The sequence below is a fragment of the Ahaetulla prasina genome, chromosome 2 (assembly GCF_028640845.1).
Source record: "Ahaetulla prasina isolate Xishuangbanna chromosome 2, ASM2864084v1, whole genome shotgun sequence".
Lineage (NCBI taxonomy): Eukaryota > Metazoa > Chordata > Lepidosauria > Squamata > Colubridae > Ahaetulla > Ahaetulla prasina.
In genome coordinates, this window is record NC_080540.1 from 151,766,255 (window position 1) to 151,788,572 (window position 22,318).

At 38.2% G+C, this 22,318-nt stretch overlaps 1 long non-coding RNA gene across 1 annotated transcript in view; it reads left to right on the forward strand.

Moving 5' to 3' along the window:
* Nucleotides 1-16,189, forward strand: part of LOC131192406 (uncharacterized) — an 87,587-nt gene extending 71,398 nt beyond the window's left edge. Inside the window, exons 2-3 of the long non-coding RNA XR_009153732.1 lie at nt 10,646-10,688; nt 15,926-16,189. This is a non-coding gene — a long non-coding RNA (uncharacterized LOC131192406). The remainder of the gene's footprint in view (nt 1-10,645; nt 10,689-15,925) is intronic.
* The last annotated feature ends 6,129 nt before the right edge of the window (nt 16,190-22,318 follow it).

Consider the following 22,318-nt stretch of genomic DNA (forward strand, 5'->3'; position numbering starts at 1 on the left):
GGCTGAGTGGAGATTGACACCTGTATCCCCAGCACTCTGTCTCTTGTGACACCTTAAGAGTAAATGTTTGGGCTTAGCTCCTATTAATCACCCCAAGAGAGCCATACGTACAAAAGAAGGTAAATGAAATACCTATAAATCTAATTCAGTTCTTGAATGGTGACAGGTAAGTGGGAAGGAGATGGTATGGAAATAACATCTCCTTGATAGGCTGGGATTATTTCAGAGCTGTGTTGCCACTGCTCCATAAATATACTTATCGCTGATGAGAAGCCTGAAGTGATTTCAGTTCAAGCTACTGGTAACATCACTTTCTGTTAGGTTAGATGTCTCCTCTTGACAGAAATATCACCAGACAAAAATCAATACAACTGTTAAAAGGCCCAACAGATTTATCACCTGCATATTACTACTGATATTTTCACATGCCCTGTTTGAAAGTGCAAGCTTTTGTCTATTGGCATTTCTAAAATGTGAAAAGTTAAAGAGATTCAAAGACTAACATTTCCAGGGAGTAAAGTGAGGGGGAGACGAGAAGTTATATGAGGAGGGAGAGAAAAGGAGAAGGAAGTTTTGATAAGTGAAAGTAAGTTAAAGTTGCTTGACCTCATATAACAAGTACACATTCCCATAATGAACTTCAGGCATACTAATCAATTAATTGTACATTTAGTTGCAACATCATTTTCAAATGACCACTGTGGTTAGTTGCATCTGATGGAAAAATAATGGGTCAAGGTTGGGTAGGTCCTGGAATGAATTTCCTGCCTTCCTGCTTGGCAGATAATATTCTCCACCAAAGCAGAAAAGCCAAATAGCTTGAAACATCCTGATTTGTATGTGTGTGTGTGTGTGTGACTCAGACACAGACAGCAAACATCACACAACGTAGATTTGCTAAGCAATCAGCAGAACATGAGAGGCATCTCCAAACACACGCCAATTAAATTGAAATACTCAGATTTATTTTTATACTGCAGTCGCTGCTATGAGATTTGATCAGCTAAAATCCAATTATCATGCTTATTTTGCATAATTTATTCTGCTTCTTACGTTCAAATCTGCCACAATCCAGGGAATGCTGAGGAACAAAAAAGAAAGTGAAAAAAATTAGTTTAAATGAACAAAAAATCCCAAGTGAAGAAAGTATCTGTCATGATGACTAGGGCCACCATATCTGGTTTGCAAAAACCTAGATGAGGACTTGAATTTGCCATCGTTGTGTATATTGAGCTGTAAAGTTATCCTGCTGGTTCTAATTCATTGGCAACATAATTTAAGCTTTCAGATGTACATAACAAATCTACCCACTAACCTTGTTCCACTGTTAACATATCCCACTTAATTTATAGCACACTGATCAATCACTTTGCAGAAAAAAGAAACAGAATTTTTCTAGGTAAAGTAGAGCTGCCTCCTGCAGTGGCATAGAACCACATCCATAATATGTTTTTATAAAATGATTTAAGATTGAGGTGAAACATATTTCCACTAGTAAAGAGCTGCTTCTATCTGAAATACTCAGCTCTCCAACCCTTCAGAAAACAACTGCAGAAAAAACAATTGCTAACAACTTGCCTTCCATTGAGGACCTGCATACTGCATGAGTCAAAAAGAGGGCTGTGAAAATATTTACAGACCCCTCGCATCCTGGACATAAACTGTTTCATCTTCTACCCTCAAAACAACACTATAGAGCATTGCACACCAGAACAACTAGACACAAGAACAGGTTTTTCCCGAACGCCATCACTCTGCTAAACAAATAATTCCCTCAACATTGTCAAACTAGTTACTAAATCTCCTTCCCATTGTTCCTATCACCCATCTCCTCCCACTTATGGCTGTATGACTGTAACCTTGTTGCTGGTATCCTTATGATTTGTATCGACTGTTTCCTAGTATGATTTGATTGCTCATTTGTTCCCTATGACTATCATTAAGTGTTGTACCTTATGATTCTTTTTTTTTTTTTTAAAGTTTTATTTTTACAATCTTATCAAATAATTCATCCAATGTACAGTTATATACAATTAGTCGGGCCTGCCCAGTCACCACCCCCCTTTTTAACCTTCTTCCCTCTTCTACCTTCTTTTACTTTCCAAACCTTCCTCTCCTTCTCTTATCTACCTCCTCTCCTCCCTCCACCCTCCACTCTTCTCCCTCTTCTACCCCTCTTCCTTCCTCTTCTCCTCTTTCCTACCTCCTACTCTCTCTTTTTTCCCTCCCCACCGTTCTAAAATGGCAACTGGTCAGACCCGACCCTACATTAATTATATTTATACATCTTCAATAATCCCTGTACATTAACCATCACTCCATCACTAACCTCAACCCCCAATTCCCTTCCCTTACCCCCACCCCACCCCGACTTCCCAGAACAAAATGCAGAGTATCAAAACTAACAATCATAATCTAAAATCCTAAATTATAATCTCTAGTCTCTCCACGCTTATTCACACTCTCAATTCCCCTCTCCTTCAAAAATATATCTAATACAAATTATTTCCTAAATTTACTCATATGCTATTTGATATTTTTTTATCTGATACTTATTTTGAATATAATCAATCCACATTTTCCATTCTAAAATATATTTTTCTTGTGTATAGTCTTTCAAGTAAGCAGAGATTTTTGCCATTTCTGCCAGATTTGATACTTTAAGAGTCCATTCTTCAATTGTAGGTAATTCTTCTTTCTTCCAATATTGAGCAATCAAAAGTCTTGCGGCTGTTATTAAGTTCAGAATCAATTTAGTCTCTATAGCTGTACAATCCATAATTATTCCTAGTAAAAGAACTGCGGGTAAACTTAATCTTCTTTTCAAAATATTCTGCATGATCCACCATACTTTAATCCAAAATGCTTTAACTTTTTGCAAGTCCACCATATATGATAATAAGTAGCATCTTCACAATCACATCTCCAGCATTTAGCCTGTACATTAGGATACATACATGACAATTTTTGGGGTCTAAATGCCATCTATAAAACATCTTATAAAATTTTCTCTCATATTTTGCGCTTGTGTAAATTTAACATTCCTCACCCAAATTCTTTCCCAAGTTTCCAACATTATTGGTTGCTGAAAATTTTGTGCCCACTTAATCATACAATCCTTAACCAAATCAGTCTCTGAATCTATTCTACTAATACATTATACAACCTCTTAATATGCTGTTGACCTTGATCTCTCATTTGTTTTAACAAATTATCCTCAATTTGCTTAACACCTATTTTTTGATCTAATTTCCATCTAGCTTGTAGTTGTCCATATTGGAACCATGTATAATTTTTCCCTTCTTCCCCCATCTTTTCTCTAGATTTTAATTGTAACTCCCCCTTTTCCATACAAAGAAGTTCTTTATAAGTAACTACCTCCATCTTTTGATATATATTTATATTTTCTATCATGTGTCTCGGGTTTGCCCATATTGGAATCTTTCCATCTAATTTGTATTGATATTTCCTCCAAACCCTCAATAATGCATTTCTAATTATATTATTTTTAAATATTTTTTGTACCTTATGATTCTTGACGAATGTATTTTTTTCTTTTATGTACACTGAGAGCATATGCACCAAGACAAATTCCTTGTGTGTCCAATCACACTTGGCCAATAAAAAATTGTATTGTATTGTATTGTATTGTATTCCATTCCATTCCATTCCATTCCATTCTATTCTATTCTACTTTTTATTTCTTTATTAAATTTATTTGCCATCCGTATCACATCAAAATGACACTGGAATGACTTGAGAAGAGAAATATTGGTAGAAGGAATGCTGTGAAGAGATAGACTTCTCCATCTGGGATAGTCTCTTTCTCATTCCTCACCTCACCCTGGAAGAGACGCTCTCATTTTTGTATCTCCTTTTTTTATTTTATTTTATTTTATTTTATTTTTATTTACATTTATATCCCGCCCTTCTCCGAAGACTATGTTAGCAATAGTTGTCATTCATTTGCATATTATATACAACATCAACTTATTGCCCCCAACAATCTGGGTCCTCATTTTACCTACCTTATAAAGTATGGAATGCTGAGTCAACCTTGGGCCTGGTGGGACTCGAGCCTGCAGTAATTGCAAGCAGCTGCTGTTAATAACAGGCTGTCTTACAGCCTGAGCCACCCAGGGCCCTTGGGTGAAGGCTCCCATCACTATGAAGGAGCCAGGAGAGAAAGTCAACATAAGAAGTCATCATCGTGGGGATTCAGGCTGTGTCAAGGTTGAAGACGTGGGGCCTTAAATCTCTCTCTGCTGGAGAAAAAAGGACCCGGTTAGATTATTGTGGGTTTTATCCTTCAATGAATAGAATAGAATAGAATAGAATAGAATAGAATAGAATAGAATAGAATAGAATAACAGAGTTGAAAGGGACCTTGGAGGTCTTTTAGTCCAACCCCCTGGCTACACCACTTCAGAAAAATGGTTATCCAACATCATCTTAAAAACTTCCAGTGTTGGAGCATTCACAATGTTTTGTCTATTCCTCTTTAATGAGAGTAGGGAACCTCATTGTTAGGATTCTTAATATGACCTGGAAAATGGTATAATGTTGATAACAAAATTGTTCCAGTGGGCATTTGGGGGATAAGCAGATGCTGTCAAGATGCTTTATTTTGTTATTATGGTACTAATATCGATTTTAGAGTTGTTTCATTTTTATCTTTATAAAGTACTGGGAGTCTTGATTAGGGAGATATACAAACTGAGTAAGTAATATTGGACTCCGTTATCTGAACTATCATGTTACTCTTTAATAAACTTTAATTGGTTAGTGTAATTTGATCATTGATTATTGCATTTAGATTGCTTATTATTTAAAACATTGCCATAGAAAAAGAAAAATGGAGCTTAGCGCTAAGAAGAAAGGGCAATAGTTTATTTTATGAATGATTTCTGGCTTGCAAACTGCAGAATGAAACATCATTATAGTAAAAAAGGTAAGTTTATATAGGTTTGATTAAGTTTTAATTACAACAATAAAGATAACACAAACTAAAAAAAGGGGAAAGGGAAAAAAAGAGTGCAGTAAAGCAAAAAAGGTAAAAAGACCCTTTCTGCACAAAGCAACTTCCCATCTTCATCTTGACAAGTATAAACAATTTCAATTTTATAAACTCTTTACATCTTTACATCCCACATTTCAGCCATTAGCTTTAAGGAAAAGCCATTTAAAACATGATCTCAGTATCCTAATGGAAATAGCACCCCCCCTCAAGTTTAACATGATAAGTGGGATCATTTCTCCTTTAAAAGAGATAAACTCCAATACACAATATTTTTCCATTCCAAGTGCCAACAATTCCAAAGAAAGCCACCCCAAATCAACATTCCATATCTCAACTATAAACTATAAACAAGTCCACATTTATGAAAGTAATCTCGGTATCCTAACATAAACAAAGATTACGATTTAGCATAACAAAAAGGGAGAATTTCTTCTAAAAAGAATAAGCTCCCAAATTTCTTTCCTTTAATAGAATAGAATTTAGAATAGAATAGCGTTTTTTACTGCCCAAGTGTGATTGGACACAGAAGGAATTTGTCTTGGTGCATATGCTCTCAGTGTACATAAAAGAAAAAATATTTTCATCAAGAATCATAAGGTACAACACTTAACGATAGCCATAGGGTACAAATAAGCAATCAGGAAACAATCAATATCAATATAAATCGTAAGGATACAAGCAACAAAGTTACAGTCATACAGTCATAAGTGGGAGGAGATGGGTGATGGGAATGATGAGAAGATTAATAGTAATGCAGACTTAGTTTGACAGTGTTAAATAAAAAGACTCAGAGCCAGTTTGGTGTACTGGTTTAGGTGCTGGCCAAGAAACCAGCAGACAGTGAATTCTAGTCCTGGCTTAAGCATGAAAATCAGCTGGGCAAACTTAGGCCAGTCATTCATAGCCCAACCCATCTCACAGGATTTTTATTTATTTATTTATTTTGTCATAACAGTATACACAAACATCGTCATAAATAAAAACAACACATCATGAAAGAAAATATATATATATATATGTAAAAGTATGCAACAGTTATGTTAATTTGATATAATAAAGGGAACAATAGGACAGGAACGGTAGGCACTTTTGTGCTCTTATGCACGCCCCTTATAGTCCTCTTAGGAATGGGGTGAGGTCAATAGTAGACAGTTTTTGGTTGAAGATTTTGGGATTTTGAGTAGGTTCTTGTTATTGGGAAAAGAGGAGGAGGAAAGAAGGAATATTAAGTCTATTTGCTGCCTTGAATTACTTATAAAGTAATAAAGGCAGGATACAAATGTAATAAATAAATAAAACAAATGATATATTTATTAAGTATCTTATTAAAATAAAAGTGACGCTAAGGGTGAGATGGGCAGTCTCTAAATTTGATAAAATAAAATAAAAATTAATAAATAAAAATAAGCAAATTAAATATACTACCTTTTTCCAGTCAAATCCAAAAAGACTCACCCCATGTCTCCGGTTAAACAAACCAACTTTGCATTGTTGTTTTTTTTTTAAAAAAGATAACAATCTTTGTCATCCATTCAAATGTTTGTTGATTCTTATTACAAATGTCTTCAATACTTTAAAAAAAACTTTTTTTTTTGGGTAAATCCAGCAAAAAGAAAAGAAACAAGTCTTTACATGTCACCTCAGATAAGTAGTAGAGGTCTCCAGGCATAATGCCATACGCTGTTTATCACCCATTATTTGAATAGCACTGCTAACAATATCATGAAGAAAGAACCTTCCCTTGAGGTTGGAGCTTTGGTCCTGGAGTCATTGGACACATCACCAGCCTTTCTTGCTGTTGCTGAAGAGTTGCCTTGTTATTTCTTCTTTCTTTCTATTTCTTCTTCTTCTTGCTTATTTACTGGAGCTGTCTGATTCAGTGAGATATCATATCCCTGGCTTCTCAGTTCAGAAGAAAGATCAAGAAGAGACCAAGAGAATGCCAGCCCAACAGTGATAAAGATGGTGTCAGAAACCACATTTCCTAAATCTGGTCCTTCCAATTTGGATTCATCCTGTCCAATCTACAGACTGATGAAGAGGTAAGATCAGGAAAATAAAGGAAATCTGACCTTAGTAGGAGACCAACCTACTGCTCAAGAAGAAGCAAGAGCTTCTCATAATAACATCAGTGCAGCCTGATACTGGAACTACTCTCCATGGCTCTCTGCCTGGGTACTTTCCTTCAAAATTATACCATAGTTGCTTTGTATTGATACTGGGTGGCAAGCAGGGGTGAAATGCTCCTGGATCGGACGGGATCACGCGATCCGGTAGCGATGGCGGCTGCTGGTTCGGAGGACCGGTAGCAAAAATCTCTGGCCCCACCCCCCTGCTTCTGCTGAGCCCAACCATCAGCAGAGGTGTTTTTTTTTTACTTTTAAAAGCCGGTTTTGCTTCAGCCGAAACAGGCCTTTAAAAGTAAAAAACAGCAGAACCTTACTTGTACTCTTACTTGTAGAAAACATGTTTTCTACAAGTAAGAGTAGAGATTCTAACTCTAAGGCACTTACCTGATTACTGAGGAACGCATGGCCACAGCCCGAAAGCAGTTTCAGTTTCAGAAAAGACAGAATCAATCTATTCTGCTAATCTATTTCCTCGGTGATCAACTGGCTGGCTTTGCTAGCTGAGGAACTCTGGGATTTGAAGTCCACAATAAAATAAAATAAAATAAAATAAAATAAAATAAAATAAAATATTTGTGCAGCTTTCTGAGATTTGGTGTGTTTCTGTAGTGTTTCACTCTAACTACACAAACACACAAAATCTCAGAAAGCTGTATTGTGTGTGTGTTAGTTGTGTGTTTGTAAAGTGTGAAAGTTGGTTTTTTGAGCTTTTTGTGGCTGTGTGAAGTGTGAAGTGCAGCTGCTTTTACATTGTGTGTGAGTCAGTTGTGTTGTGTTGTGTGTGTGTGTGTAAAGTGTGAAAGTTGGTTTTTGAGCTTTTTGTGGCTATGTGAAGTGCAGCTGCTTTTACATTGTGTGTGAGTCAGTTGTGTTGTGTTGTGTTGTGTGTGTGTAAAGTGTGAAAGGTGGTTTTTGAGCTTTTTGTGGCTGTGTGAAGTGTGAAGTGCAGCTGCTTTTACATTGTGTGTGAGTCAGTTGTGTTGTGTTGTGTGTGTGTAAAGTGTGAAAGATGGTTTTTGATACCTCTTATTGTTTTTTTATACTTTGTTTATTATTTTTATTATTTATTGTTATTGGCCACGCCCACCAAGCCACGCCCACCAATTAAGCCACACCCACAGAACCGGTAGGGGAAATTTTTAGATTTCACCCCTGGTGGCAAGGGAAAGAAAGCAAAATGAAGCGACAGTGCTTACTGCTGCATGTCAAGACTAACCAGGAGCCAAATTCTGTGTGAACGTGGCAAAATACACAGCTGTTTCAATCGCATGGTTAGCTTGCAGTTCTGCGCTCCAAAGCAGGGGTCTCCAAACTTGGCAACTTTAAGCCTGGCGGACTTCAACTCCCAGAATCCCCAGCCAGCTTCTGGGAGTTGAAGTCCTCCAGGCTTAAAGTCGCCAAGGTTGGAGACCCCTGCTCCAAAGCAAAACATCTCTTCTGAAGGGTTTGCATAATCCTCACCATGAAGCCTTCTGGGAAACCCAACCTTTGCATAACTGTAGCGATAAGTTCGTTTCTGCTGTGAACTCCAGTCCCTTTGAATGCAGCCTGTTTTTATAGTTTGCCTGCTGGATTTACAGCCTTAAAACGGTTAGTTAATAGACTCTAGCCTGAGAGGGGCCAGGACCCAGGCGGATGACATAGTAGCAGGTGTTGGTCAATATTTGTCCATCTGCTCCTGTCATCTGCAGATAATCTGGCATCCTATAAGATTAAAGATTGGATCATCAGCAAGTTGCTTCTGTCACAATGGCTCTCCTTGCAAGGCATTTCTCCTTGTTCGGTTTGAGATGGTAGTTAGTGGTAGAATTCAATTTTTTTTTACTAGCGGTTCTGTGGGCGTGGCTTGGTGGGCATGGTGTAGCTTGGTGGGTGTGGCAGGGGAAGGATATTGCAAAATCTCCATTCCCACCCCACTCCTGGGGCCAGCCAGAGATTGTATTTGCCAGTTCTCTGAACGACCCAAAATTTCCATTACCGATTCTCTAGAACCTGCTGAATAGCACCCCTGGTACTTATTTATTTATTTATTTATTTATTTATTTATTTATTTATTTATTTATTTATTCATACTTTTATACCGCCCTATCTCCCTAGGGACTCAGGGCGGTGTACAGCCATATACTTAGCTTTGTAATGAGATGAGATGCAAGTTTCTTTTAATATTACAGGAATTGGTGAACTTTCTCTGGCTGGGGACCCCATGAGTCAAAGCACTAGGACTCCCCATGGGTTGCTAAAGGGTCAGTTTTAAAGCACTTTTTAAAAAAAAAAGAAAAAAAAGTTGGGGAAATGGCATTGCTGAAATTTATTGTTTTGCTTATGAAGTGACCTAAGTTGTGAGTGGCTGTAGAGATAGTCTTAGGGGCTGCCCATGATCAGTGGGGAAAGGATTGCCCACCATAACGGTACATGCAGTTCGTGCAATTGCAGTTCTTAGGCAATTCGTTGATCATTTCACAAGCATTTGTTTTGGTCTTGGTGCTATTGATCTTCCACCCTCGACTTATGACAATGACAAAGGGAGTAGAAGGAGGGAGCTCGGCTGCCTATTCAAAATAAAGAACCTCCATGACAGGGTGACTGCTTCTGAAGGCTGGCTGCTGGGAGACTAGAAGCAGTGGTGGTATTCAGCCGGTTCGATCCTGTTCAGGCAAAATGGTAGTGATGGCTGCAGGAGGCTCCGCCCACCTGCCTGGACGTCATCACGTCCCATTTTTTACGTTCTGTGCATGCGCGAAAGGCTCTGCACCAGAGGTGGGTTTCAGCGGGTTTTGACCAGTTCTGGAGAATTGGAAATTTTGTTATAATGGAGCACCTGATTATGTGCAAAGAGATAATATTTCAGATATTGCAGGCTCATACTTTGTAGATTCATTTTCCCCTCATTCAAACCACAGTTAATGCCAAGGTGACAATGTTTGTGAGGTCTGTGTGTTATCTTCTCCTAATATCTCGCCCTATTAGCATCTTTAGACTGAAAGTGTCTCCTCCCTCCATAAGCATTTTTATTTCTTTTTTTAAAGTCTCAGTTCATTATTTCCTGATTTCCACCCCAGTGGATTTTTATTTGTTAGAAAATGGGTCTCTACAGCGTGTATATGTTTTATTTATCGACACCCACACATTCAAGTTAACCAACAAGAACTAAGTGTCCAATTTTTAAATGTTGGGTTTTTAATGCATTTATGACTATATTTACAAGCCTTTTGTGAGGAAAAATAATATTTTTAAAGCTCCTGTTACTTTCTCAATCAAGTATTTACTAAGGCAGGGGTCTCCAACCTTGGCAACTTTAAGCCTGGAGGACTTCAACTCCCAGAATACCCCAGCCAGCAAAGCTGGCTGGGGAATTCTGGGAGTTGAAGCCCACCAGGCTTAAAGTTGCCAAGGTTGGGGAGCCCTGTACTAAGGAAGTGGCTGTGAGGCAGCAAATGGAAAAACGTCTTTAGCTCCGTTTCCATTCTAAAAATGGATTATTCTTTCTTTCTCACAGATCATCTATTTAAGCATCAAGGCCTGCCATGCAATCACTTTAGGTGAGTTGGTTTCAGAGAGAAGATACCGAGCTTTGTGCAAACAACCTTATCAATGTGCTGTCTAGGTGGTTCCCCCCAAAACAGGAGATAAATGGCTTCTCATTTGTATGCACGGTTTCTTTTATTGCAGAAGCGGTCCAGCATCCCATCCAACTGCCAAAGCACTTCTTTTATAGCTACAGTTCATTTGATTTACTGCTATGCCTGCAAACTGTTGTACTCATTATCATTGTAAGCTGAAGGCACTTACATCCCTTTCGCTTTTCATAGCCCTTGTATTATTGCAACTTTAAGAGGCTCTAGTGATGGATCATTGACAACATCAAGCTCAGATTACATCCTTCAGAGAGCACAATCGCTTCTACTTGTGGGGAGGGGGAGATGTTGCAATAACAACATCTGAGCGGTGATTCCAAGGATTTACTGAATGATGGATATACCCAGGTTCAGCAATATTGATCTCCCCCCCCCAAACTAATTGGTCTCCTCTTTGGTAAAATACATAAAATTCATAGCCTTGCATTAGTCCCAAATCTATGGAGGATGGATGAAGAGCAATCGGGGTATTCCTGGCTGCACAGATGTGTAACTTTGTTGTGAGAAAGCATCTATATTCACTAGGGAAATTACTTTTTTAATTAGAAGATATATGCGGCTCTGATTGGCCGACAGGGTCAAGCCTGTGAGAAGCAATAAATCCTGGCACTGAGCTGATTTTAGCAATAAGTAATAAGGCTAGGTAGAGTGCATTCATGGCACCATATCAATTTTTCTATTAATTAGTATGCCAGCATGTCTTGCATGCAGGCATCAAACACCATGTGACTTCAATATATAATTTAACCTAGATGTGAGTAAAATGTAAACCTACCCCACATAAACACAAAGCTATAATTATATATTTAACCTTACCGCTTCTGGAAAGCTTTTCCTCTCTTTTAATAGGCCAGGAGAATTTCCCCCCACAAACCCACCCAAAACAATATAGGTGAAATGCATGCAAATGTAATCCTGGCCAGTTATTATTACCATTGGCCAAATGCACCACAGAATAGAAATGCGGTGATATGTAAAAATCTACCTCTCTGCAGTTTTCTTTCGCTTCTCTGTCCTTAGACATCAGTGGTGGGATTCAAATTTTTTTACTACCGGTTCTGTGGGTGTGGCTTGGTGGGCATGGCATGGCTTGGTGGGCGTGGCATGGTGGTCATGGCAGGGGAAGGATACTGTAAAATCTCCATTCCCATCCCACTCCAGGGGAAGGTTACTGCAAAATCCCCATTTCCTCTCAATCAGCTGGGACTTGGGAGGCAGAGAATAGATGGGGGCGTGGCCAGTCAGAGGTGGTATTTACCAGTTCTCTGAACTACTCAAAATTTCCGCTACCGGTTCTCCAGAACTGGTCAGAACCTTCTGAATACCATCTCTGTTAGACATCCGATGGGTGTCCAAGATATGTATTTCTTTATTTTTAATATATTTTTATTCTTGACTCTCTAGGTAGCATGCAAGAAATCAATGAAATCACCATTCAAAATAATAACCACAACAATATCCCAGGTCCTTGAGAAGGACTGGTTAGGTGAATAAAGATGCCAAATCTAGTCTAAACATCTGACTGGCTGTGCAATTAATAATACTATGAAGACCTACAAATACAAATAGAATGACATCCAGATGTTCAGACTGACTTTGACATTTTTGCCCACATATCGAGTCCATATCGAGTACCTGGGATAGGTAGATATGGATATTAAATGGTGTTAAAGTTATTGTCACAGGATAAAAGCTGTTCTGAGTAAGGCTGCCTTTTGAAATTTACTGATGGTGATTTGTGTCAATGCTGATGGTGTTCAAGTGGTGTTCCAGTTGTTTTGCGATTGCACCCATGGCATCGATTACTATTGGTACTACTATCTTTGCTTGGCTGACTATGCAACAAACAATAATAAAACAACCGGAGTACCACTTGAACACCATCAGCACTGACAAAATCACCATCAGTAAATTGCAAAAAAAAACCAGCTTTACCTGAAACAACTTACATCTTTCAACAGTACCTTTAATATCCCAAAGGTGCTTTTTCAAGAGACAAGTGTCAAGGTTCCAGAAAAACCTCTTCTGCATAAAAAAAACTCAGAAGCCATTGTTTTCCAGAGTTCTTTACTAGCATGAGGAAACTGGCACACGATGAGTGAAATTCCAAAACTGAATTTCCGGATTATTTTCCCCAGTTATACAAACCCCAAGAGTCCCACCCCCCTGACCCCTTTGATGGTCACATGGTCCCACGTTCTTCCAGTTCATTCGAATATCTTCTTGCCACTCTTCCTGCAGATGTGAACACCATCCGACCTTGACTGCTTGAAGAATGTTACCATACCCCTCAGCCCCCCTTCCTCCCCTCAGGGGAAAAATGTGGCAGCGTCTGGAACCCTAAAGTCTAATATGGTTTCCAGGCCTGACAACAAGTGGACTTTCTGTTTTTCCTTTGAAGGTGTTTCGCTTCTCATCCAAGAAGAGATCTCTTGGATGAGAAGTGAAATGTCTTCAAATAAAAACCAGAAAGTCCAGTCACCTCTTGAAAAAGCACCTTTGAGACAACCATGACCTGGATGACTGAGCATCTCCATAGACAAAACTTTTAATACCATCCAATAAGAACACCTGTCTATTATCTATTGAGAAGAACTCAATGGGTGGATGCAAATGCAAACTCCAGTCTAAGCATCTGGATGGCTATGCAATAATCATAACAACACCTGCTCATTGCCACACAGTTTAGCAACATAATGCAAGGAGATAAAATTGAAGGTCGGTTAACCTCTGGCAAAACCTACCCAATAATGAAAGATCCAACAAAAGGGGCAGTACCTGGCAACTACAGGCTAATTACTTGCTTATCAATAACTTTTGAATTACTAACTGGTGTGGTAGTGATGCAGTCCAACAGCATCTTGTTGAAAACAGCCTTTGTCCCCCTGACCTGAAAGGAAACTGCCCAAGCAACAGAGGAACAAAAGATCAGCTCCTAACTGATAATATATTTTCGGAAAATTGAAGAAGAAGGAAGACCTACTTAAATGTAACTTGGATTGCTTAAATGAGGCATTCAACTCCCTGCCCCATGATTGTATAATTAAGTGCCTAGAAATAGTAGAAATATCAGAAGCTTTATGCAAAAATCAATGGCACAAGGGAAGACACAGTTGCTGGCTCATGGTGATAAACTGGGCTAGGTTAATATCAAGAGAGGGATTTTTTTCCAAGGAGACTCACTATCACCACTACATTGTGTCACTGTGTGATTCCTCTGTCAACAATGTTGAACAAGTCAAGATTAGTCAAACTGTTGTACTATCAGCTGGATTTCTACTAATGACATTTACTCTGGATTTCTCTGAAAATAGGCATTCTATCACTTGAAAATGGATTAAACCAGTAGTTTGTGAAGAAATTATTGTATTCATTGCAGATGTACCTTGTATAAATGCGTACATCCAGAAAAGGAAAAGGCATAAATCACTTTTGTGATTGTGAGATGGGTGGCCACATAAATCCTGAAAAACGAAATGAATAAATTGCCCAACCATTATTTTTTGCAATGCCTTAGTATTTATTCTTTTTGCTCCTTACCTGTTTTGCAATAGAATGTGGATTTAGAATAGAATAGAATAGAATAGAATAGAATAGAATAGAATAGAATAGAATAGAATAGAATAGAATAGAATAGAATAGAATAGAATTTTATTCTGATTGGACACACAAGGAATTTGTCTTTGGTGCATTTGGTCTCAGTGTAAATAAAAGGAAAAAAATAAGAAAAAAATAAGAATCATTATAATCATTAGATGCAACTTAGTGATAGTCATAGGTTACTAATAAGCAATCAAATCATACTAGGAAACAAACAGAACAATATAAATCATAAAAACACAAGCAACATGGTTATAGTCATAAGTGGGGGGAGATAGGTAATAGGAAGGATATTTTCTCAACCCTCTTTTTGACTCGTGCAGTATACAGGTCCTCAATGGAATGGCAGGTTGGTAGCACTTGTTTTTTCTGCAGTCATTGGTGTATAGAGAGAAAAGAAGTGGAGAGAGCACACAGCCCTGCAGGGCCCCTGATGTGACAGGTATCTGATGTGATTTTGCCTAGCTTCACCTGTTGCTTCCTGTCGGTTAGGAAGCTTATGATCAATTTACAAGTGTGGTCAGATACAGTTAGCTGATTTAGTGTAGTTAGAAGAATATCTGAAATGATGGTATTGAATGCTGAGCTGAAGTCTATAAAGAGGACCCTTGCATAGGTCTTTGGAGATTCAAGATGTTGTAAGATGTTGCGCAGAGTCATATTAACAGCATCATCTGTCTATCTATTTGCTCAGTAGACAAATTGCAAGGGGTCTAACAGTGGTTCCATGATGATTTTCAGGTGGACCAGCACTAGCCTTTCAAAGGTTTTTATAACTACAGATGTTAGAGCAACCGGTTTGAAGCTGTTCAGTTCCTTGATGGAGGGCTTCTTTGTGCAGTGAAGACAATGTCTTGGTAGTATATCTTGGAATGAGGGAGTCTTGATTTCATAAATAAGTCTGCCAGTTCTGCTCTACAAAATTATGGATGAGCACAAGATGGCTGCAGTATGTTAGAGTTTGTTATATTTCTTGACTGTCATCTTGTGATGGCACAGTGGTTAAAATGCAGTACTGCAGGCTACTTCTGCTGACTGCTGGATGCTGGCAGTTCAATCCTCAGTCGCTCAAGGTTGACTCAGCCTTCCACTCTTCTGAGGTTGGTAAAATGAAGACCCAAATTGATGAGGGCCACATGCTGACACTGTAAACAACTTAGAGAGGGCTGTAAAGCATTGTGAAGCGGTATATAAGTCTAAGTGCTGTTGCTCTTGCTATCTTGAGTTTTGCAGCTTTATTTGAACATAATCCAATTGTCTGGCTGGCAGCCTAAACTCACATTGACACAACCGGCAAACATGTTGCACATTATTCTTTTTTTTATTTTTCTTTAAATCCTAAGCATATCAGACATTTTCCGAAGAAATTTCCCCTTACGTATTTGTTAATTGGAAATTCAGTGGCAAGAGTAGATCCAGCAAGGCCCATCAATAAGTCTGCATAGGTATTGAAAACGATTTGAAGAAGTACTCCAGGTTATAGGAACACAGCACCCCTGCACTTTCTAATCAAAGAAGCCTGACTTTCCCCTGTTTTGCAGATTGAAGAAGCTGCTTTAATGAAGAGTGGAGCAGTACTCTTTCTCCGAGGTTTGAAGCTGTTCTGAAGCGTTTTTGGAAGTAGCATCTAGAGCTCTGCTAATCAAGTGAATTGAACAGAGCTCTTCAGCGTTTGTCTCTCATGAAACCGAGCATACAGCTTGATCTTTGCATTATCTAAAAAGACCTAAGTGCAAAACTGTATTATCTTATGGCCAGTTTGCTTAGTTGTGATAATGAACTTTTCAGCAGCTGAAGCTTGTCCCCCAAATCCATCAGGTACTATAATATATCACTGCAGAATAAGGTATTTGTATGGATTTATTGATCAGTTGCAGTGGTGAAATCCAATTTTTTTACTACCAGTTCTGTGGGCGTGGCTTGGTTGGTTTTGGCAGAGGAAGGATACTGCAAAATCCCCATTCCCTCCCCACTCCTGGGGCAAGGATATTGCAAAATCTCCATTCCCATCCCACTCCTGGGGCAAGGATATTGCAAAATCTCCATACCCACCCCACTCTGGGGCCAGCCAGAGGTGGTATTTGCCGGTTCTCCGAATTACTCAAAATTTCCGCTACCGGTTCTCCAAACTGCTCAAAATTTCCACTACCAGTTCTCCAGAACCTGTCAGAACCTGCTGGATTTCACCCCTTATCAGCTGGTAATTACATGCATGTCCTTTTTTTTTAATTCACGGAACTCCTTTTTTCCCTTTCTATCGCCAAAGAACAAAGTTAGCTGGAAAAGGGGCATCATTTTGGCACTTCACCTTAGAGTATTTTATTTCAACAACTACATTTTTTCTTTTTTTCTCTTGCTAGTTATTTATTTAAAAGAGAAATAAACATATATGCACAATCCACGTAGTTACAGAGCTACAGCAGTGGCCTCATAACTGGATGTCCAATTCAGCTATCCAGTCAATCCTCTCTGGGGTTACTTTGTGCAGGTCTTCTTGTGCAGAGAACACACATTGTGGGCAATCGTGCACAATATGTTTAATGGGAAGCAATTGATGTCCAAGTCCATAGCATTCCTAATGGTGACAATGACCAGATGCAGCTGTACTGGACTCTTGGGCCTCACAGCCACGTCAAACAGAAGTGTCTAAAATCTCTTGTTCAAAAGGAAACTGAGTAAAAATCATGACTGAACCTCTACAGACAGACGTTTTCAGAAAAGAAGAACTGAAACATAGCATTATGTTGCAAAACACTGCAAAACTCAGCACTGCAGCACTATGCTATTTAATTCAGCAGATCTAAAATCAATGCAAATAAATTCAAGAATTAGATTGGGCTGCATGAAAAGCACAAATCATAAGGCTTCTAACATATGTATACTAACCCATTGCCTTAATATTTATTGGCTTGGAACTAAACCAAGTTGATTGAATTTTCATTCTATTAAAATCAGTTAGATAGGTTATTCACAGTCCGTCAAATTAGTTTCGGTGCAAAGAAAATTTCACTTATATAGTTTGGATGAACCTAATACCAAGGTTTTATTTATTTATAACCATAACAATAATGTATTACAGCGGAATTAATTTGTTATATAGTGTAAGCGTCAATATCATCTGGCATAACCAATGCAAATTTCCAAACAAGTCAAGATTTTAAAAAAATGTCTACCTAGAAATAGGTACGTTCAATCAGTAAAGTAAAAACACTGTTTATAAATACAAGTGACATACAAAACATTAGCAGGGTAGCACAGTATGAATAAGCAATTATATGTAAATGAATTTAGGTTTTTATTAATAGTAAAAGAACACAATGGAATGGCTGTAATCAATGTACCTATATAACAGTCAATTGAAAGAGTCAATTGAAAGTAGCATATCAAGTCTGCCTTAGCAAGCAAGCAAGCAAGCAAGCAAGCAAGCAAGCAAGAAAGAAAGAAAGAAAGAAAGAAAGAAAGAAAGAAAGAAGAAAAAAGAGAGAGAGAGAGAAAGAAAGATGAAAACAACTTAAATATAAATACAACTATAAATATTGTTATAAATGAAGGCAACTGTAAGTGTCCCGTGATGATGTTGCAAAATCCAGTCTGGATCAGTAACTGGGATCAGAGATATCTGAGCTTTCAGATTCATGCTGGAGCCCCTCCTCAGGGAAGGAGGGGCTCCAGAATACAAGTTCCCTGAGTCTGAGTTCCAGCATGAATCTGAAAGCTTGGAAGACTCAACCTTTGGTCCTGGTGACTGACCCAGATTGGATCCTACAATAAATATTGTTGGATTTGATTTCTCTTCAATGCTTTTTTATCCCTTTACAAAGATTTCTTCAGGGCTTTAACAAGCCACTTGTAGATCCAATAAGAAAACATTTTCCAGTTTCTCCTAATTTATCATTTGTATTTTCCTGTTAATTTTTAAAATCACAATCAGTTTCTTTTGTATATACCCTAAAGCTTCTTTGTCCTGATCATTCCCTTGGCCTGCCATTTACATATAGTACATACATACATACAGTTGGGTCTACTGCGCTGACTGTATCAAACGCAAGACCAACGGCCCGCATCCCAACAACCATCCCCCCAACAACCAAAACTAGGCATGCATGCCCCCAACTTCATCCAAGTCCACCACTACAGACCTTAAATGCAAGCTACTTAAGGCAGGAAACCTCGCAAACAAAATGCCTGAATTTCTCCTCCTACTAAATACGGCTCTATTCGACTTTATATTTGTCTGCGAGACATGGTTGAACATATCCTTCCCAGACTCCATTACTACAGTAAGTGACTATCATGCTTACCGGTCCGACCGTGAAATCCGTAGAGCGATTGGTGTTGCTATCTTTTATAAAAAGTCCCTAGATCTGAAAAAGATTAAAGTTACATGGGAACTTGCTCTTCCTGAGACCATTGTCTGCAAACTGTCCCTAAATTCCACATTTCGCTTCTTACTATGTTACAGAACCCCTGATTACGAACTCATTCATGCAAACAAGCTAACTTCACTACTAATGTGGGCAGTTTCCTGTCCACACCCTCTTATCTTTCTTGGTGGCCTCAATTTACCTCTTATTAATTGGACCCTAAATGAATGTATAACTGAACCTATACATGCAACCCTGAACAATGCTGTTACTACTCTGGGACTGGGTCAATTAGTAACAAACAACACTGGACTCAACAACTGCCTTGATCTCAACTTCCGCAACAGTCTAAACTCAGTTTATGATCTACAAATAAAAGAATCCTTTTCCAACAGTGACCACAGCATGATTGCCTTTTGTCTCAATTTACATCCTTACAAAGAAGGTTGTTGCCTTTGCTTTCATAGAACTGTCTTCAGTTCATCATACCTCTCCAGGAAGTCCCTGTGGCATCCTTTTTATTTACTATACGGTTATTGCTGTTTTCCCTAGCACTGCGCAAAACATTTTATACTTGACTCATTTCTATCTGAAACTGGTCCATTTCAAGCTTGAAATAATTGTTTTAAGTTTAAGACAGGGCTGGATCCTTCTGGAAGTGTCCTGAATTCAAAATAACACTGCTTTGAGTAGGAAAAAGATGCTTTGATCTTAGAGCACTTCCAAAGTGGCCAGGCCCCCTTCCCTCTTTCTTTGGTGCCTTCAAGTCAGTTTTAGATTCCTGGCAATGGCCTGGGAAAGTCCCTGCAGTTTTTTGGCAATTTTTTGGGGAAGTGGTTTGCCATTCCTGTTTCTTAGGGCTGAGAAAAAATAACTGGCCCAATGTCATCCAATTCGCTTTGTGTCTAAGGTAGGACTAGAACTCACAATCATCCAGTTTCAAGCCTGGGTCTCTAAACCACTACATCAAACTGGCTCTCCAATTTGAAAAACTCTTACCAAGCAGAAATATTGTTTCATGTTTTGAGATACAGCTTGGTCTGGAAATGTTTCAATTAGATATATTTTCCATTTCTCCAATTTTTGCAATATTACCAACAGTATTCCTAAATATCATTAATAGAAGGGATGATGTGATACATAAAACAACACCATTCAAACTCCGGTGATTGAACTGAAGTTTTTAAGAATCCACAGTACTCCGTTTTTCCTGAAATGTCTAGTATTCTTTCAGAAAAACTGGACACTCCCTGATTTTTATTTATTTATTTATTTGTCGAGTACGTATTAGATAATATATATAAGTATAAGCATGAATTGAATACATAAAATGAATACAATTAAAGGGAACATTAGGACAGGGACGGTAGGCATGCTGGTGCTCTTATGCATGCCCCTTACAGACCTCTTAGGAATGGGGTGAATCCTGAATCCTTGCCACCAGCATTTTTCAGGATTTTCCCTGAATTCTTGCCACCAGCAACAAATTATGGTTCTCAAGATGAATGTTTTCTAACATTCAAAGAGTTTGGAATAAGTAAAAAAATTCTTGAGGGACATATTACTGGGAAGAAATTGAATATAACACAGAGATTATTCTAGGCCCTAGAACAAACATATAGTGGTCCATTAATATGAGGTTAAATATCAGCCATTTGCTATACAAATAATCTCTGTGGTTTGAAAAGCCTCAGCAGGATGGTAGACTTGACCTTTGTGTTATCATTTCCACTTGTCTATCAATCATTCTAGTCCCTTGTTACACCAATCTTTAATGATTCTTTCAACCTAAAAGCCTTTTGCATTAAGACCAATTTAAGAAGAATGGGAACCCATTTATTACCTTACTGCAGCTTTCTCTAAGAGATTCCTTCCAAGTATGTTGGATTGCCAAGCCCAGAATGGACTATCCAGCCCGCAAAATGACTTAAATTTCCAGGAGTTGCAGTTTAACATATCTGGAGAGCATCAATATTAGAAAAAGCTATTATATTCCTCCTATTTTTTTTTCCTTTATAAAATCAATTTCTGCATTCAGAAATGTCCTTTCCAGGACTTCCTTCCAATGGCTCTTGGTTTAATGACTTACGTCATATAAATTTTATTGCACATAGCTAATAAAACTCTGATCCAAAATCAAGCCGCTTTATGTTACTCTAAATGTATTTTTTAAAAAAAAAAAAAGTTTCCAGAAATATGTTTGCATCAGTATCTTGTATGTACCTCAGTGTTGATAGGCTACTCATTTATGTCATTCTGGGTCAAATGTATTTAACCTAATCAGTATTGCCTATACTGCTGCTAGAGAATGTCACATGTAACATAGGTGTCATTAAGGCTGGTAACTTAGTCTCTAACTTTTTAACCTTACTAAAAAACATTATGTAAAACATTGATTGAGCAAAGCCATGATGCGGCAGTGGAAGTCAACATCTATGGGCTTCTCTAGTAATAATGATAGTAGATGAAGTATTGTGATTTAAAATGTAAGAGAAACAAGCAGCAAAGAGTTTGAATTGGTTCGGTTCTGCAACTCAACAAGAAAAACACAGACTTCAGAGGATAATTAGAACTGCAGGAAAAATAATTGCTACCAACCTGCCTTCCATTGAGGACCTGTATACTGCACGAATCAAGAAGAGGGCCGTGAAAATATTTACAGATTCCTCACATCCTGGACATAAACTGTTTCAACTCTTACCCTCAAAACGACGCTATAGAGCACTGCACACCAGAACAACTAGACACAAGAACAGTTTTTTCCTGAAGGCCATCACTCTGCTAAACAAATAATTCCATCAACACTGTCAAACTATTTACTGAATCTGCACTACTATTAATCTTCTCATAGTTCCCATCACCAATCTCTTTCCATTTATGACTGTATGACTATAACTTGTTGCTGGCAATCCTTATGATTTATATTGATATATTGACCATCGATTGTGTTGTAAATGTTGTACCTTGATGAAGGTATCTTTTCTTTTATGTACACTGAGAGCATATGCATCAAGACAAATTCCTTGTGTGTCCAATCACACTTGGCCAATAAAAAATTCTATTTTATTCTATTCTATTCAAGAGTTTGAATTAATAAATGAAATAAGAAAAATAGTAGTTGTGTTCGGCATTAATTACTAAGGTAGTAATTAATTAGTTGCCACTAATTAGTAGTACATTACTATGACATTAGTTTCACCTTTCCTTTGAAAGTAAGGGGAAACATACAATAGATGTGAAGACAGAGGAATAGAGATATCAATTTAATTATGAATGGAACAAGAAAACGACATGTTAAAAAATATGAATGGAAGTCATTTAGATTGCAGGTCGGTATCAAAGTGCTTACGGCAAAATAAGCCAAAGGGGAGATGCTGACACATGAGGCACAGAAGACTCTGGAGTGCCCTGGGCCTTTCTGGATACATTGTCTGTCAGTACAATGCACGGATGCAGTCTTATTCCCCCTAAAAATGAGTATCATCCTGCATAATTGACCATACAGTCTTGCTATGCAAAAGTGTATGACTTGTGAGGAAGCCATAAGTACTGCCAAGACGTACACAGTTA